This window comes from Vipera berus, assembly GCF_964194415.1.
Source record: "Vipera berus genome assembly, chromosome: 1".
In the NCBI taxonomy this organism is placed as follows: Eukaryota; Metazoa; Chordata; class Lepidosauria; order Squamata; family Viperidae; genus Vipera; species Vipera berus.
This window is the reverse complement of record NC_138202.1, coordinates 276,650,803-276,657,950: the sequence shown is the minus strand read 5'-3', so window position 1 is coordinate 276,657,950 and position 7,148 is coordinate 276,650,803. Positions and strand designations below refer to the sequence as shown.

The 7,148-nt window shown below is 36.4% G+C and overlaps 1 protein-coding gene across 1 annotated transcript in view; it reads right to left on the bottom strand.

Annotated features, from left to right (window-relative positions):
• Positions 1 to 2,459: 2,459 nt before the first annotated feature.
• The window catches only part of SCAF8 (SR-related CTD associated factor 8), an 88,508-nt gene continuing 83,819 nt past the window's right edge, over positions 2,460 to 7,148 (bottom strand). The window contains exon 21 of the mRNA XM_081312645.1: positions 2,460 to 3,680. The gene's annotated coding sequence lies outside the window, so the exon portion shown is untranslated. The remainder of the gene's footprint in view (positions 3,681 to 7,148) is intronic.

The following is a 7,148-nucleotide window of genomic DNA, read 5'->3' as shown; positions in this document are numbered from 1 at the left end:
CAGTTGAGGCTAACATTTCTGTTGCTAAGTGAGACAGTGGTTAAGTGAATTTTACCCCATTTTACATCCTTTTTAACATCCACAGTTGATAAGTGAATCACTGCAGTTGTTAGTGATATGGTTGTTAAGTGAATCTGGCTTCCTCACTGACTTTGTGTCAGAGGCCCTTAATCCTTCCCTTCTTCCCTGTTTAATCCTTTCCTTCTTCCCTGCTTTTGCCTATGTATTTTCGGGGCTTGCCCTATTGTTGGGAGAGGGTATTTGCATGGGGACTATTATTTGCTTTGCTCTGCTTGGTACAAGATGCCCTCCCTCTGAGAGAGAAGAATGTGACCTGAAAACATCTTTCCTTATCTTCGGATGACCTAGCCTGGGACTGTTGGAAAACAAAAGTGAGACAGACCTTGAGAAGAGCGCTAAATCTCTAGCTTCTCATAACACGGTGGCACCTGTGGATTGGCTGGATTTCAAGCAAACAGTTGGACATGGGGGGGATGTGCATTGCCTTTTTTATGTAATCCTTTACACACCAAATCTCAGATCTTGCTTTGCTTTCTTGCCATCACTAACTCTCAATAAAAGTTTTCCTTTTGAGACTGCCTGTTTCAAGAGTTCTGCTATTTTGGGCGATCTAGTTGAGGTCCTTACACTTTGCTTGTCAGAAGATCACAAAAGGTGGTCACATGTCCCCGGGATACTGCAACTATTATAAATATGAGTCAGTTGCCAAGTGTCTGAATTTTGATCACAAGATCCTGGGGATGCTGCAATAGTCGTTAAGTGTGAAAAACAATCATAAGTCACTTTTTCAGTGCTGCTGCAACTTTGAACAGTCACTAAATGAACTGTTGTAAGTCAAGAACTACCTTTTTTCAGTGTTGATGTTCAATTTTATCTCAATCACAGATGGCGAATTGCAGGGCTGTTGGATAACCAAACTTATAAAACATTTTTATTTCAATTTTTTAAAAACTTTCACGTAATAGGAAATTTAGTCAATGTGAATAGGTTCTGTTTGAGGAAAAAATTGTCCATTGCTGATTGTTTTTTTTTACTAAAAATGTCAATAACTGCCAAATACTGTTTAAGAAACACTGCTGTACATGACGCAGGTTAGGATTCCACTATTTTAACACTGAAAGAGCAACACAGTATTTTCCATGAGGAAATCTGGCGTTCTATCCCATTTTTATGCCATATTACAGGGAATCTGTAGTCTCTTTGTGAGTGAGACCATTTTTATGCCACACTTGAATTATTCTATGTGGACAACTTTTCAATGGACAAATAAAGGGGAAAAATAATTGAAAATAATTACTAGGAATAGCTTGATTTTGAAATATTATCAGACTCTTCAGACTGAAAAATGTAAACTTATTTTTCTTTTGTTAATGCTCTATTCAGCCACAAAGAAGTATTCATCAGATGGAGAATATTATAACTGCATAACTATACAAGCATAACTTGGCAAATTCAAATTACACTTAAGAAATGCCTTGTGTTAGATAACATGAACACAATTAGAAATCATATCCTAGAACATAACATCCTGGTGTACAAAATCAGGGACACATTTGTAATGATTTCCTCAGCAAAAACATTATTCATGTATTCCTTTCTCCTAAGAATGGAGATTCATTGCTCCAAACATTTCTTCAGGAATATCTCATAGGAATCTGTTGAACTCTGCTGATCCATTTTTTTTCTTTAATAGATCGATCAAAACAGCTTAATTGACCCATTAAGGAAAAATGCATCAATATTGTAATACCAATATTAAAATCAATACAAGTGTGCCTATTTTTTATAAAAAAATGTAGTTGATTCTAATAAAGCCTTTGTCCTATTACAGATCACAGAGACAGTTTGTAGGAGCATATTGTAGTTGTGTTTGAAAGCTCACTTTTTTTTTGTTTGTGATAAAACTAATTTAGAAGTTAGATAAAGATGCACATGACTCAAGAACCATAAATAAAGAAAACAGTGCAGTAGAAGTATCAGAGGAACAGGGTGGTGGTGGTGGTGGTGGTGGTAGCTAGAATGTGGGCATGTGCAATCCGCTCTTCAAAAGGGACAGCTTTGATATTGGCAATAGAGTTGTGTACTAATTTCTACATTTTTTAAAAAAAATAAAATTCAATAGAAAGTTGATTTTTCACTGTGTTCATTGTTATGTTGTTGCTTATTATGACTGTAATGGCAAGGTACCTAAATGAATAGGTTTTATGCAATGCTTCCCAAGCTGCTGCCTCAAAATCTGCTAGAATTACAATTCCTGCTAGCATCATGAATATCCACGGAAGCTGGGGATTTTGTGGTTCCCATCCCAACAAATGGAAACAGCATCAGGTCAGAGAGGGTTAGTGTTAAGGTATTGTCATGGTACAGTGAGGAGGTCAAACTGTACGATTTATAGTGTTACCAGATGAAGAAACGAATGACAAAAATAGGACTCTGCATCTATTTTTTTTTATTGTTACACAAGTCCAAAGCTCTGGTCAGCATGCAAGTACAGCATAAGGAGAATGGTTTTGCTGAAGTTCTGATTCCACGAGATCATAAGCTACAACATTTTGTATAACTGTCCCATTACTTCTTGGAGTAAACAAACTTAGAGAGACAGAAGCTCCCTGTGCGTGGTACATAAGAATGTTGTTGTCTTTTTTCCTCTTTCTACAGCTGATCAGTAAACCAGGTCTACATGTTTGAACCTGAAATGTACATAAAGCTTTGAGCTTACTGAGGGTCATTGTTTTTAAGTGTGAACAAATACACTCTGGTCCACCGAGTGCCTTTTAAAATGAATTCATCATAACTTTTCATTTCATCATCAATCACTTCTATTTGGACCTCACTTTTTCAATGTTAACAAAAAGCCAAAAAGTTGATTCAGGACAAATACTGGCTTTGCGATTTAATCTCATTATTCTTCTAAAATCCTGAAGACTGTGGGATTCAAGAACCTAAAAAGGCTCAGGTCTTCTCTGGTTGTCTCCACCCTTCTTCAAGACTTTCTGTGTAACAGATTTAAGTGCTTATGGACTGATATGCTCAAAGATTGTAGAACACGTTAGTTTGACACTGACCACTTGCTGAATGTCTTGAACCAAAGGCGTATCCTTAATGCAAGGTCTATACAGTGACTGCCCATATGGTGTTACATCAAATGGAACTTCTTAGGGACACATTTCAAAATGTCTAATCCAAAAGCAAAACCACTAAGTATTTTTCTTGCAACCTGTCCTTTGATTAATAACATGAGAAGATATGGGCTTTAGTTATAATTTACACTCCAGTGTTATCTTCTGATCCTGCAGAAGAGCCTTTCTCTCTACTGGATGCAAAAACTTTCATTTGAACAAATAATCCTCAAAAACATAGGAAAAAAGAGTATTTTTTTAAAAAAAACTCATGGAGTTTATTGCTTTCAATTTATAAAATTAAGCCTGCTCCAGACAGGTAATACTGGTAGATATGTTTGCAATCTCTATTTTTTTTAAAAATCAGAACGTGTGTTTTGACACACACTGCCTCCTCAGTATGTAAGGCCAGGTTCCTTCCTTCTAATACTTCATAATCAAGATGCGATGTGGTGCCCATTAGAACACTGAAGTACTTCTCATTTAAGTCTGCCGAGCCCAGCACACGATAAGTTGCCACAACCTCCTTCATCATATTGCCTGTTGACAAAAGGAATAATTACTAGTCGACACAGGACATGTGGTTTGACATTTCCCAAATACAGAGACACTAACGTTCGAAGAAAATTTTAGAGTACCTTTGAATTCACATTCAACATTCTTTCAGCATGTTCCTAGAAAACCGCAAACTTTAATGACTTATCATAACTATCTCACGCTAAATTGAATAATTACTCTGCTTTTCTTGACAAAATTACTTTTGATATTAAAATGCTGATTTTCAGCTACTTGCTTCACCTGATACCCAAATATTGTATTCATTCATTAAAGGGTGTCCCCGACACCCAATTAAGTCCAAAATTTCCTATGCTAAGGAAGACAGTTGTTAAGTGAGTTTTGCCCCATGACCTTTCTTTCCACAATTAAGTGAATCATTGCAGTTGTTAAATTAGGAACACGGCTTCCCCATTTACTTTGCTTGGCAGAAGGTCACAAAAGATGATCACGTGTTCCTGGGACACTGCAACTGTCATAGGTATGAACCAATAGCCACGCATCCAAATGTTGATCACGTGACCAGGAGATGCTGCAATGGTTGTAAGTATGAAAAAACAGTCCTAATCACTTTTTTTGTGCCATTGTGACTTCAAACCATCATTAAATGAACTGTTATAAGTCAAGGACTACCTGTATAAGGCATTCACTTTTTTTGGTTTTTCTTGTGAAAATAAAATAATCTCAACACTTACTAAAATAAATGAATTATGTATTTTATGTGGCTTGAAATAAGAAGTTAGCGGAGAATGTGACTGTGAAGTCATGTATGATACGTGCATGACAGTACGTTTAAGTATAGCTGCAATCCTGCAATAACACAAGCCAATACATATTACTTTAAAGCATGGTTGTCCAACCTTTTGGCTTGCCTGAGCTCCACTGAGTGAAGAGGAATTGTCTTGGGCCAAATATAAAATATATAATATAGTTAATGTATATAAATAACAAAGTTCATTGTTATGTGTGTCTGTGTGTGTGTGTATAGTATGTGTATATGTATATATATATATATATATATATATATATATATATATATATATATATATAATTGTGTAATGTATGTATGTATATATATATGTGTGTGTGTGTATATATATAATGTCAGTAATTTCACTTCAAAGCATATATATAAGCTATCCAGGGCTGTGGGTTGGACATCCTTGCTTTGAAGTGAAATTACTGACATTAATTACAGGCAGTTGTAAAACTGCAGTCTAAGCCATTTAAATATATCCTTATTTGAGAAGAAAGCCCTTAAATATTGATCCAGCACATTAAGGCTCAAGGAATCAATAAAAAATCTGCTTGTCAGAACAATGCAATCATGGAGAGACTTGTAAATCAGAGTTAGTTATTTCTGATGCACTAAAGCCCTACAGTTGAAATATCAGAAGTTACAGCATGATAAATTTAACATAAAAAACTGGAGTATAGGGAAAACCATTTATAATCAAATTTCCTACATTTCTTTTCAAATTGGCGAGGTGCTCATATGTCCATTCAAAGAATGGAAAATTAAAGTAAACTTGTTGAAATGCACACTCACTACGAATTATATATATGCAAATGTGATAAATGCTGAATGCATTTATTTGAAGTTGCATGTACAAAACACAAGACAGGTCATGATTACAAGATTCCTCTTAATGCAGAACAACATAAGAATAATTATCTATTTTAAACCTAGAGCACTGCTTCCTAGCCCTCTTCTTCCTACCTCAAATATTTCAAAGTGCATAAAAATGTGTAACTTTGAAGATATTAAGATGGATTTAAACTGCAAGATTAATCCTACACACATTTGTCATTTATTTAGGAAAGTTGTACTTTGATTCTCTGAACAGTCTTTTCATCAAATGCACTGGCATAAAACATGATGGAATCTGCCTGAGCATTACAATTTGGTGTAGACTGGCTATAGAAGTAGAAATGCAAATAGAGGAGTCTTACTGCTTGGACTAATCAGAGGAACAGTAATAACAACATCACGATCAGAGCAAGGTAGTATGGAATTTATAGTTAGTGTTGAAACAGAGGAGAGGGGGGAAATCTCTGAGCAAAGACAGCTAAGGATGAAATAAGTGGCCCTTCTGTTATATTTATCTGTTTAAAGGCCTACAGAAGAATGTTTACACATAAATCAAACAATGAAGTCAGTAAGGCTGGAGACATAATGGCTTTATGCAGATAATCTACACAGATGTCATGAAAAGATTATTTTCAACATTTATGCATACATGCCACATTCATTCTCAACATTTCCCCAGCAGATGACAAGTAAAAACCACCGTAGCACTGTTTAGAACAGGGGTCAGCAACCTGAAACAGTGAAAGAGCCACTCGGAACCGGTTCTCTCACAAAAGAAAAAACTGGGAGCCGCAAAAAATGTGTGCACATGCGCGTACATGCGCGCATGCGCAGAACAGGGTTTGACTGAAGAGTGGAGCCAAGGCGAGATATGCACCTACCCTGCATATTTGAATTGATTGGTTGAACTTTTTTAGTCCCACTTTTTTTTGGGGGGACTGCACATGGCAGAGGACTGGGAGCCGCAGGAGATGGCTGAAAGAGCCGCATGCGGCTCCGGAGCCGCAGGTTGCAGACCTGTGGTTTAGAACCTTATGTGAAACAGCTCGCTGACAATTTCTGGCTATTTCATACTAAATAAATTGATTTTCAGAACGTTGCTCATACATAAATTGGGTCTGCAAACTTTTGGGATGGTGGATAGTTTCAATTCTGACAATGAATGATGGATGCTATAATTGCTACAAGGGGTTCCTCATTTAAAAATATCTGCTTTGGTGGCACAACAGTTAAAAAACAGAACCAATTAACTTATGGAATGTTGAGAGAACCAAGAAGAAGTCTCACATGTTTGTCACTGGTATTGGAATTCCCATAGTAAATCTACCTCTGAAGATGAAATTAAAATTTGTATCTTTCGGAAATTACCAAGCTGCTATTGTTGCAGTAAAGCATTCTAACTCAATAAATATTACAGAATCATGAGTATTGTGGGTTTCTTCCTGAAACACATTCACAATTAAGGGGTCCTTGATGCTCTTTGAGCTCCGTTGCTTTCTTGCAGAGGTCTCATTACCCAAACTAGGTAACATCATCAATGCACTGATGATGTTACCTAGTTTGGGTAATGAAACCTCTGCAAGAAAACAACCAAACTTAAAGAGCACCAAGGACCCCACATTTCAACCTTGAGCTACAAATATTCTCCTTTATTTGGTACATTCACAGTTCTCTAAGTAGCTATGAACATTAGTTGGCTCAGACACCACCAAGTAATGGATTTCAGGGAAGCCTACTTGTAGAAAACAGTAATGAATCATTACAAAAGGACATTATTTGCATGTTGAAGGTCCACAGTTCCATCTAGGGGACTGTCTGTTAAGAAGGCATTAAAGAGGAGAAATAACAAAAGGATTCCTCTC